Here is a 12,470-nt window from a genome sequence, read left to right as displayed (position 1 = left end):
CAAAGAGTCTGTTGGGGGGGTGGGGGAAGGTGCTTGCAGAGGTTCAAGATCCAGCACCATCAGGAGTGACCCCACCCCCCAAGCAGAGAGCCAGGAATAAGCCCTGAGCACCCCTGGGTGTGGCCCCCCAAACCAAATAATAACTAAAATTTCTAGGAGCACACGAGCTCTCGGGCCAGCCATGTGCAGTGCTCCCGGGAACTGCAGTCAACTCAGATTTCAAGGGGTGGCTGGGAAGAGCTTGCCAGCCTTGGGGGTCTAACACCAAGACCTGGGCTCAACCCCCCTCCACCGGGAGCAGCCCCCAAGCACCACGCCTGGAGTCCCTGAGCACTGCCAGGTGAACCCCAAAGAGCAAAAATAAAAACTAGGAAAGGCAGGCGGCGGTGTTCCCTGAGCCTCCTGGCCTAAGCGGGTGGGGCAGGCCAGACGCACGCGCTTCCTGGGCCCGAGACAGCTCCCTGAGGAAACCAGCACAGGAGCGATGGGCTTCTTTCAGCCAACTATGGAGACGAGATTGTGAGGTTCAGGTGCCGGAGCAGGGAGAAAGCAGCACCCCTAGCATGGGGGGAGGCGCGTGCTGAGGGGCTGGGCAAGGTCGGGGCCACGAGCTGAACTCAGGATGCTGATGCCAAATCCTCTGCCCTGCGTGTGGTTTGTGAGGCCCCAGGCTCCATCCCAGCAAGGCCAGGCCTTCTGTGGGAGCCTGGTACCTCAGAAGAGCAACTCAGCCAACAGACGAACAGGGAGGCCTCCACAGGGCACGCACGGACCCGTGTGCATGTATGTATGCGTGCATGTATGTTCCAGTGCGAATGTCTACACGCACCTGTGTGCATGCGTGCGTTGTGTTTATGCATGTATGTGCCTGTGTGTGTATACCCATAAGCCTGTGTATATACGGTATGCACTACGTGTACATGTATGAGTGACTGTGTGTATGAACGCTTGTGTGTGCACTTATGGAATTATGTTGTCGAGGTATACTTCCGTGAAGTCACACAGAATCTTTCTATATTCCCGTCATAGACGCTAACGGTGATGTTCAGTTTAGGAGTGAGCTCCACCCTGCATAAAGATATGCAAGGCAGGGGCCAAAGAGCTGGAGAGCGAAGCCCCAGCGCTGCCCAGGCTCAATCCCGGAGGCCCGCCAGGAATAATCCCGAGCACAGAGGTGGGAGAAAGCCCTGAGCTCTGCCAAGTGTGACCCCAAAACAGAACAAAACAAGACAGCGGGGGGAGGCTGGAGATACGGCTCAGGCGTAGGGCTCTTGCTTGGAGGTGGGAGGCCCCGGCACAAGCCCAGCACTGCAAACGGCCCCTTGAAGCACTGTAGGGTATGGCCCACAGTCAAGCAGAAAAACAAAACCAAATTCCACAAATGGGCTGGTTCGCGAGGGAAGGAGAGGGGCTTCTGAGTCTGCTCCCCTCCTAAATGGTGAGGCGAAGGGAAGGAGGAGTCGGACGTGAGGATGCACGTGGGGCAGGGAAACCTGGTGGTGGTCGAGCAAGACAGGACTGGCCCCAGGCCTGTGCCCACGGCGCGTGGCCTCCTGGCTCCCGTTCCCGTGTCATCTGTTTTGTATCTTCCGTTGCACACACACTCACTCCCTCCTCTTCCGCATCGAGGGTCAATGCACGGAGCAGAGGTGGCGGCAGGAAGCGCAACCGCCAGCAAAGTCAGCCCCCCGGGACACCCTCTCCATCGTGGGCCCGTTTCCCTGTGGACAATATCTCAGGGCACCCTTGCATATTCAGACACACTTTAGTGTTTATGACTCAGATAGACGTGAGGGGAGAAGCCACGAGGCCCCAGCTTTGAATTGCGGCACCGCAATGGACAGAAGTCGAGGCCACTCTGCATGTGGACAGCGGTGCAGAGGGACAGGAGGGAGCAGGGAGAGACGGAGAGAGCAAAGAAGCAAGATGAAGGGCCAAGCGTTCCCCAGAGTCTCTGGGCCCTGCTCTGACCCTCAGGCGCCCCCTTCAGCTACCCCACTTCATCCCTAAGGTGGCCTGAGGCCAGAGAGGAGTCCTGAGCACCCCAGGAAAGGCCCATCCCTGCTCCTGTCACTGGTGGTGGCTGGGAAGCCACTCGCTTGCCACCCGGAGCTGCTCAGCCCACGTGCTCCTGCTCCGCCTCTCGCCCCTGGGGCTGTGGGAGTCTGTGGGGGCCCGAGCACCCCGCAGTGGTGGGGGGCTGCTTACTAGTCCCGTGCGGCCGGGTCTGCTGCTCACGGATGAGGCCCCGGAGCTGACGGAGCTGAGCGAGGAGGCCGAAGGGCTGCGCTTCAGGCTGGCGGGGGTGGTGGCCATCACACGCCTCACGGCGGCCTCCTTGCCCTTGGCCGGCGTCGTGGACGGGAAGCCGATCTTGGTGACTTTGTGAATGGGAGCAAACAATCCATACTTGGGCTGACACTGGAAGTACCTGCGGACAACGAGGAGGGGGGGACAAAAACACCTTCGGCAAGAGACACAAGCGCCGACCCAGAAGTCCACTGAGTCCCACAGTCTCACACCCCCACAAACGAACACGCTCCCACAGCCCCACATGCCCACACACTCACATCCCGACAAACACACTCACACACACACCCCAAACAGCACTCCCACACTCTCACACTCCCACCCCAACAAACACACTCACACTCACACCCCAACCAACACTCCCACATTTCCACAGCGCCACACTCACACTCACTCCCCAACAAACATCATACCCTCCACCAGCCCACACTCACACACACTCACAACCCAACAAACACACACACACCCCAACCAACACTCCCACACATAAACACCACAACCAACACACACTTACACTCACACCCCAACCAACACTCCCACACTTCCACACTCTCACAGCCCAACAAACACACTCACACCCCAACCAACACTCCCATACTCTCACACTCCCACCCCATCAAACACACACACTCACACCCCAACAGACACTCCCACATGTCCACAGCCCCACACTGACACACACTACTCCCCAGAAACACACATACTCACACCCAAACCAACACACACTCACACTCACACCCCACTGACACTCCCACACCCACACACACTCACACCCCAACCAACACTCCCACACACCCACAGCCCCACAGTCACACACACGCACACCCCAAGCAACACTTGCACGCTCTCAAACCAACACTGACACGCTCTCATTCCCCCACAAACATGCTCACACCCCCACCAACACTCTCATGCCCACGCCCCCACCAACACTCTCACAGCCCCACACTCACACGCTCACATACACACTCCCTCATACATTCACACCCACACTCGCTCGCATGCCGCCCACCCCCACCACGCAAACCAAGGGCGATTCCAAGCAGCCTCCCCGGCATCTGAAGGGTGACAGCAGGCCCGGGGGGTTCCTGCGGCCTGAGCACAGCTGCATGTGGGGGCCCCAGGCTGTCCCCACATCCCTGCAGGGTCCCCGAGTGCCACTGGAAGTGGCCCCGCCTAAGAATCAAGTGAAGTGGCCTGCAGTCCCCTCAGCGCCTCCCGGGCACCGTGCATGGCCCCAGGCTGTCTGGGGGGGGCAGGGGGACCCACCTCGTTCCGGCCACGGCACCATCGTTCTTGCCCAGTGGCTTGTCCAGCTCTACGCCGCACCAATCTCCCTTGGCGAAGTCCGTCTCCCCGAGGAAGCGCACCACACTGGCCTCCATGCCTCCCACCTGCCGGAGGGATGGAGGGACGTGGGTCAGGCACCCTGGACTGCGCACAGCGCCCCCACCCCCGCAAACGAACTTTCTGGCTTCAGAGTCAGGATTTCCTGAAGAAACCCCAGAGGTCAAAGTGCCATTTCCCCCCGCAACCCCTACAGGGTGAGCAGACGCTGCTGCTCAGTGTCCATGCAAGGCAGCGGCATTCACACCCACTCGCTGTCACTGGTGGCCTGGCTGACCACACCCCCGGGAATCTCTGACCCATGCCAGCCACCTGGTGTGGCGAGGGGGTCGCTGCCCCTTGGGTGTGGGAGCGGAGCACTGGCAACCCCACCGCTGGAGAACAATTAAGCCAGAAACCAGCTAAAGGAAAATGACTGTTCTCGTATCTTAGCAGAGTTCGATCTTCCAGTTCTCCTTCACTATGCCTTGGCTTGACGCTTGGCTCCCGGGACACAGAGCAAAACAATCACAGCGCTGGACACTGACAGGAATGCTGACAAACAGGGCGGGAGCACCGGGGTAAGGGCACTGGCTTTGTGTGCGACCACCCTGTGACGCCCAAGCAAAAACATCGAAAACCAGAGAAATAGAACCGATTTCCAACTTTGTTCATTGGTTTGTTTTTGAGTCACAGTCAGAGTGCTCAGGGCTTACTCTTGGCTTGGTGCTCAGGGATCACTCCGGGATGTGCTTGGGGGACTGTACATGGGACCAAGACTTAAACCCCGGGTCAGAGGCGTGCAAAGCATGACCCCTCCCCACGGCATGACCCCTCCACCCTGTTTTGGCTAAACTGGTAAAACTGGCAGCATCCCCGCACGCATCCATCACGCTGGAAACTGCAAGACCAGGCGTCCCGGCTGCTGGTGCTTCCACCCAAACCGCGAGTCTGGAGGAGCTGATGAACCAGACAGGCGAATGGACAGCCACCCACGACCGCTGCCCTCGGCACTCACCAGCACCTGGTCCCCGAGCTTCAGCTCCCGCTCCCCTTTCTTGAGGGAGCCAGCCTCAGAGAGGTTGGAGATGGACTCGCTGGCCGTCCTGGTCAGGCTGCTGATGTGAGGGGTGGCCGGTGACTCCTTCGCGGGGGACTGGGGCACCTTCGCGGTGCCGGCAAGGGCCTGGGAGGCCGACAGGGGCGGGGTGGCCCAGGCGGCAGGCGCTGGCTGCCGGCAGTTGGTCTCATCGTCGGCCTGCAAGCTCCTACTCAGCTTGGACGGCCGGGTGAAGATGCCCTTCAGCGGCTCGCACTGGAAGTAGCGCACACCCGCCACCGAGCCGTCGTTCTTGCCGATGGGCTCGTCCAAGACGATCCCGGCCCACTGACCAGGGGCAAACTGGGTCTCCCCGAGGAACTGGATGAATCCAGGCTTGTTCCCGTTCACCCAGACTCGTTCCCCGACCAGGAAGTCGCCCACAAACTCCTCCTGCATCTCCGAGGAGGGGGCGCTGGGGGTTTTCTCCCCAGGCACGGTCTTCTCAACGGGAGCAGCCGCTGGAACAGCAGAAACGGTCAAAAGGGTCAGAAGGGACAGGAAGGGCCTGTGCAGGTCCAGTTAAAGTGTGGTTGGGGGAGAGGGACACCCAGCAGTGCTCAGGGCTACTCCCAGCCAATGACAGGGGCTGCTTGTGGCGAAGCCTGGCCGGGCCAGCCGTGAAGCGGACGTGCTCACCTACCGCAGCATCCCAGGCCGCAGTCATACTTTGGGCAGCTCAGGGGAAATCTTTGGATACACCCCGTGATACTACGGACCAAGCCAGGTGAAAGCTCGAACCCAGTGTCTTATTTCTGCTGTGTCCACTGGCCCATCTTCTTTTTCTTTTGGGCGGGGAGCAACCCAGCCAATGCTCAGGGCCTATTTCTGGTTCTCCGCTCAGGGTCACTCATGGTGAGGTTGAGGGTGGAGAGTCACATGGGGTGCCAGTTGCCCTCCCCACTGTACTGTGGCTTTGGCCGGCAATGAGGCCCTCTAGTCCAGGTGAGTCCACCTCCCTAAGCCTGTCCCCAAGCCCGGGCAAGGGAGCTAGCCGTTAGAAGGGAGCGGGTTGGTCGCCTCAGCTGTCACCGGTTGCCGTGACACTAAACTCACAGAACGTGACACTCATGTGTGAGAGCTGTCCCCAGAGCCACGGACGTGTCTACAGCTCAGGGAGCCCTTCCCGGGCGAGGACTCGGGATGGGGTTCCCGGGTGGGAATGAGTCTCCGTTGGCCTGGGCTGTGCGCACTTACAGGCCGAGGGTGTCTTCAGGGCCCAGCTCCCATGCTTGAGGATCTTGGTGGGGGCCTTCAGCCCGCTGGGCCTCAGCAGACTCATGGTCAGGCGGTCAGACGCTGCCGCGGCCACTAACAGGCCCCGACCATCGAGCCCACTGCGGGGCCTTCTGAGGCACACTCGTTCTCAGGACTAAATCTCTGAAGAGCAGAGGAGAGAGTCTGTCTCAGGCGAGGGACCACAGCAGCTTCCGGAGCCCAGAGAGCTGCCAGTCTGGCACTCGCCACCCGAGTGCGACCCCCAGTCTCCCGCACAGCCCCCTGAGCCCACCAAGTGTCATTCCTGCACAAAAACTCAATCCAAAACAGACAAATAAACAACTGCCGATTCGGGGCCAGAGAGCAGAGGGGACAGGTACTTGCCCTGCGGGCAGCTGACCCTCACGCCCTCCCTGCCATCACTCCCACCAACAAACACATTCAGGAGCCAGAAATCATCCCTGAGCACCGCGAGTGTCACTGACCACCTCCCCATCCAGGCACTGACGAGCCGGCAGGCGACTCAGCAGTGATGGCAGGTCTTGTGTGTGCGTGTGTGCGTATGTGTGTGTGTGAGAGGTCCGGGGTTACACGTAGAAGCTAAGGCAAGCAACAGGCACACTTTTTTCTATGGGCTGAGAACTGCCAGGGAAAAGGGCCCAGCAAGACTGCGCCAAAGGGGGGCTGGAGAGCGATAGCACAGTGGGAAGGGCATTTGCCTTGCACGCGACCGACCCAGGTTCGATTCCCAGCATCCCATATGGTCCTCTAAGCACTGCCAGGAGTGATTCCCGAATCCAGACCCAGGAGTAAACACTGTGCATCACCAGGTGTGACCCAAAAAGAAAAAAAAACTGTGCCAAAGGGGAGCGAAGGAGTTTTCGGCATTTCCTTCATTCCTTGTGACGCTGCCCAGGTTGGATAACCACAAGCCAGTATTAACTCCATTTCTTAACCCACAGAACTGAGGCACACAGGTAGATGGGGGAAGCGTCCCCATGGCGATGGAACTCCGAGAAAGTCAACAAAAGCTTCATGGCCACCAAAAGACTACCTGAGTGCACGGGACCCAAGGTCTTGTCAAAATTAACCCACATTATGAGGCCCAGAGCAGGCTGGACCCCCCGAGGGAATAGGAACAAAGGGCAGGAAAGGAATTTCTAAGAGGACCATGGACCACTCAACTCTACCCCCTTGGCAACCACCCTAGCAACGGACTCTAGGTAGCTAGAAACTCCCACCAGGGGCAGCCTGGGGAAATCCCTAGATTAGCCACCTTGAACCAAGGGAGGGCGCTCATGTGTGCCCGAGCCCAGGTACTGCTCTTGCCTATGAGGTCCATCATGTCACGGGCTTCTCCCGTCCTGAGGTGTGGACTTTCAGACCGAATGCAACCTAGCAACATAACATGTTCAGTGGCTTTCTGCACCTCTGGAGAAGCCGCACTCTCTCTCGAGCGTGTTACTCCCTCCCTCCTTCCCCTTCCTAAAGGCCTCCAAATAAAATGTTTCTGCTTCATGCTCATCTCCTGAAATGCTTTTCTGCGAGGAGGACAAAGGCCCGAGGGCCTGAGGAGGTCGGGGATCGACTCCCTTTACCTGAAAAGGGCAACCCCTCACTCCGGCCCAAGACCCCGGGAAGGACTAGTGGGCGTCATGGGGCTGGCAGGGCTCATTGCACTCAGCAGTGCCAGCGCTCCAGCCAGTCCCGGGGGAGTGATATCTTCTCCTGTGCTTCTCATCAGCCCCCCATGAGGGCCCACTGACTTCAGAGTCATTCCATATTTCAATAGAGAAGTCCACAAGGGGCAGAGAGGCAGGACAGTGGGGAGGGCACTTGCCTTATATCCAGTTGTCCTGGGCTCGATCTCCTTCAGCACAGGGACGTTAGCCGGCCAGGGTCACCCCTGGGCACAGCCAGGTATGGCCACCCCACCCCACCCCGCCCCCACCCCACCCAAAAATATATATAACTAGTAAAAAAACTTAAACTAACTAAAGATTCAAAACTATCATACACTAAAGAACTGTTAGAGAAAAAAGCCGCCCGCACGCGGGCAGAAAGCCCAGAGACTCAGATTCACCTGTGTCACACTGCACTCGCAGCTTCAGTACTGAGCTCTGCCAAACAGGCTCGTGTCAGTCTCGTGAAGAGACTGAAAATGGCAGTTGGAGTCTAGAATTTTCTGAGGTAGAACTAGAATTCAGCAAGGAGGAGGGCATCATGGGCCATTCTTAAAGGGGCAGGCGCCACCCTTCGTGATGTCAGTGTCTGGCTGAGGCTCCGGAGGGCTGCCCGGCAGACGTCAGCACTACATGGCCAACGAGCCTCTGGTCCCTGTGGGGCCCAGTTCTGGATCCCCGGGCCCTGTGAAAGTGGTTTCAGAAAACTTTTGACAAATGTTTGTCAGTTACAGATCTCCAACTGAGGTCATTCAGCATCCCCCGAGTGGGACCTGGACCCAGTGACCCTGCCCAGGGCCCTCCTCAGGAGCCGGGCCAGGAAATCTGTGAGCCGGGGGGGGGGGGGGGGGGCGGGCGGGGGGGCAGAGCGACAGGGCAGAGGCCCTGAGTTCGACCCTGACAGCCCTGCTCTCTGTGACCCCAGTGCTGTGAGCAACACCGGCCGCACCGTGGCCAGGGAGTGGCCCAGCCCACTAAGGGCTGAGAGCTGTACAGAGGAGAGGAGCACAAGCTGAATGAGCGCGGGTTCCCTCGAGGATGAGTGAGTGGGAACCGGGGAGTGGGGGGGAGGTGGGGAGGGCGGAGTGACCTAACCTGGGGGCTGAGGACAGGACACCTGACGGTGCTCAGGGCTGACTCTGATCCAGTCATGGGAGCTCATCCTGGCAGGACCTGGGTGGGAAGGGACGTACAGGGTGGGGTGGGGTCAGCCACAGGCAAGGCAGGCTCCTTGACCCTGGGCTACCCTTCCAGGCAAGGATACCTATTTTCTTTCTTTCCTTTTGTTTTTTGGGACACTCGGCAGTGCTCAGGGTTACTCCTGGGTCTGCACTCGGGAATCACTCCTGGCGGTGCTCAGGGGACCTATGGGGTCAGCCATGCACCAGGCAAGCGCCAAGTCTTCATGTCAAGGTGCCCACGAAACACAGTGTGCAACAAGGGACTCTTCAGAGAACGTCAGGGCCAGCAAACGCTACTTGGAAATCAATCAATTCTGAAAAAACACAAAAAGATGCAAAAGGAGGGGCTGGAGTGAGAGCACAGTGGGGAGGGGTTTGCCTTGCTCACGGCTGACCAAGATTCGATCACCAGTCCTGAGCACTGCCAGGAGTAATTCCTGAGTGCCACGTCCGGCGCTGCGGGGCAGAGCCAGGGGAGGGCCATCAGGGTGAAATCAGCACTCGAGTCACACAGGGTTCGTCATTCAGGAGATGGCATGAATGCGTGCGTTTATTCAGAGCATAAGTACAGACTTAAGTATGTTTCCACAGCCCACCCAAAAGAAGGAAAGGGGATGGGACGTGGGAAAGTGGATGGGACAATGAGCAGAGCCATGCACTGTTGGTCAGCCACCTGGTGACCCTTTCGGCATAATGCTATTGGTCAGAACGACCTGCTTTGATATAGCTTTGACATAACTGCAAAGATTGTGCTGTTCCTCATACACCATTTACAAATCATTTACGAGGGTGCCTTTTCCCCAAACTGAAACCTCCTGTACTGGGCAGTTGCCCAGCTTTGAGCAGGACAAAGGGGGAATGAAAAATCAAGCATTCTTTTACTTGGTCAGTAGGCAACACTGAGCATCACTGAGTGTGACCCAAAAAGCCAAAAAAAAAAAAGAGAGAAAAAAACAGCGCAAAAGAAAATGTGTTTGAGCCTCACTGTCTCCGTGAGACTTGAGCACTCAATGCTGTGTGTGAGCCTAGTAGAGTCTCTGGCCTGAACAAGCCCCCACCCCCCCCACCCCCATGCTCCTGTGTTTGGACCCTGACCCTAAATCCTGTGATGGGACCACGTGTGTCCATGACAAAGACGCTAGCAGCCTCACGCCCTGGAACGTCCCTGCTTCACACAGGCGTGGCACACGGGTTCTGGCCTGCTAGCGGCCGGCAGTGATTCGGCAGGAAGCAGAAGTGTGAGCCTGAACATGGGTCAAGTCCGTTCCTTCAGCTTGGAGGGGAGGAATGTACAAGAGGGGGTTTTGAGCACTGCCTCACAAGCATGAGGTCCTGAATCCAAGCCCCCGGGGTCAACCATGCACCTGGCACAAAGCCGGCACAAACCCGGCAACTCTGCTGTCCCAGTACCACGCAGGAAGGGGGGTGACCCCAGTGGGAGGGCCACCGAGAGAGGAGGGGGACACCACAGAAAGGAGGAGTGAACACAGGGCAGGAGTTGAGGACTGCAGGGCCGGGAGCACCGGGCAGAGAGCAGCCCTGGGGAGCAGGAGGACACGCAGGCGCCCTTGTCACTGGCCACTCGAGGCAGTCGCACAAGCCGTGTGCAGACCCAGGAGGCTGACAGGACGCCAGGGACGGGGAAACCCCAGCAAGGATTTTTCTTTAAGTTTTGGGCCTTGGGGCCAGAAGTCTAGTACAGCGGGGAGGGCATTTGCCTTGCACACAACTGACCCGGGTTCAATCCCGGCATCCCATAGGGACCCCCGAGCACCTCCAGGAGTAAGTCCTGAGTGCAGAGCCAAGAGTGACCCCGGAGCACGTCCAGGTGTGACCCAAAAACAAAACTACAGCAGAGCAAGCCGAAGGGCACGGAAGCTCCGAGCCACGGAAACGCCGAGGTTGGTGCCAACTCGCCCCCGCCCCCCGCCAGGTCAGGCCTGCCTGCGATCAAGGTGCCCGAGTGTCTCCAGACAGGATCTGCCTCAGTGGCTCTGTGCATTATCTCAGCCTATCACCCAGCTCGACTGGGATTGACTCTGGTTATCTCCTTGACTGCTTATCTTGGGCATCTCAGGGGCCAGCTGCCAATCTCCGTCCTCCCACCTGGCCAGGGCGGGATCAGGTGTCAGCAGCTGGGCCCTGAACACCCCCACCTGCCCGTCCAAACACAACGCGAGCCCAAAGGCCAGGCTCACCCCCAACTCGTAGGACACGACCAAGCTAGGGGCCCCGGAGAGCACTGGGCCCGAGGATGGGTCCCAGAGATCCCCAAATCTCCCTTGATCGACGGCCTGGCCCAGCAATCTGCATCAACCACTGGGCCCAAGCTCTTTGCTTTCCTTCTGCTTGCTCAACGAAACACAGGGCATCACACCTGTGTTTGGAGGGGAGGAATTCCAAACTTTTTTTTTTTTTTTTTGCTTTTTGGGTCACACCTGGCGATGCACAAGGGTTATTCCTGGCTCTGCACTCACAGGGTTTACTCCTGGCTCTGCACTCAGGAGTTACTCCTGGCTCTGCACTCAGGAGTTACTCCTGGCATTGCTCAGGGGAACATATGGATGCTGGGACTCGAACCCGGGTTGGCCACGTGAAAGGCAAACGTCCTACCCCTGTGTTATCTCTCCAGCCCCGGAACTCCGAACTTTATATAGAAAACAATGTATTTCACAATGCCTTTTCAGCCATTCTGATTGTTGGGGGGTAAATTCTAAGCAATCATGGTGCATCTTTTGTCAAAATAATGAATGTAATCAATGTAGAGAAGAGTTAATTAGAAATCATTTGCCTCATAGGCATTGGGTGGGTGGGAGGTGGGGTATATTGGGGTTCTTGGTGGTGAAAAATGAGTACTGGTGAAGGTTGAAGAAAACGGTGTTTGATCATTGTATGACTGAGACTTAAATCTGAAAGCTTTGCAACTTTTCCCACAGTGATTCAATAAATAAATATAAGAAGAAAGAAAGAAAGAAAGGAAGCAAGCAAGCAAGCAAGAAAGAAAGAAAGAAAGAAAGAAAGAAAATTATGGAAAAAAAAGTAAGGTGGAGTGTAGGATAACACTGTTCTGTCCTTCCTGCACAACCTCAGGAATAGTTGATAGTTTATTGGACTGAGGAAAAGAGAAAAACACCTTAAGAGGTATCTTGCCCTTGAGCAGTCAGGAAGGGCTTTCTTATGTTGACTTGGCTACCTGACTGGGTGGAGTGTCAGCCCAGACTAGAAGGGAGCTGGAGAATGAAAGAGCAGGGCTGAAAGATGGACTACTAAGAGACTAGCAAGGAGAACTTGTGCTTGAGAGAATCTAGGCCCTCCATAACATAAATTTCTTCTATGGGATAAACTTCCTTGTAATAAACTGCTACAAAAATCAACCAGTCTTGCCCTCATCTCTTCCTTCATCTGCCCTTGGCCAACAACCATCCCGATGCAGGCCACACACAGTGGCTCTAGGGCACTGAACACAGGCGGTGAGATAGAGCCGTCCAGAGAGCCCACGAACACACAACCTTCTGCGTGCGTAGTTTTTGACAGTGGAGTTCATGCCCAATTCAATCAGCTAATCAGTGGCTGAATAAATAGCAGTACTTCTACATAAAAACACAAACAAACAAACAAAAAACACTGTACCTGTGAGGCGAGTTCATCAGCAGC

General features: G+C 57.2%; 1 pseudogene; it reads right to left on the bottom strand.

Moving 5' to 3' along the window:
* The window catches only part of LOC130024592 (CAP-Gly domain-containing linker protein 1-like), a 76,813-nt pseudogene extending 70,796 nt beyond the window's left edge, over positions 1 to 6,017 (bottom strand).
* Positions 6,018 to 12,470: the final 6,453 nt, after the last annotated feature.

The sequence above is a fragment of the Sorex fumeus genome, unplaced genomic scaffold (genome assembly GCF_029834395.1).
Source record: "Sorex fumeus unplaced genomic scaffold, SorFum_2.1 ptg000029l, whole genome shotgun sequence".
In the NCBI taxonomy this organism is placed as follows: Eukaryota; Metazoa; Chordata; class Mammalia; order Eulipotyphla; family Soricidae; genus Sorex; species Sorex fumeus.
Note: the sequence above shows the minus strand (reverse complement) of the source record. Positions and strands in the feature narration are given on the sequence as shown.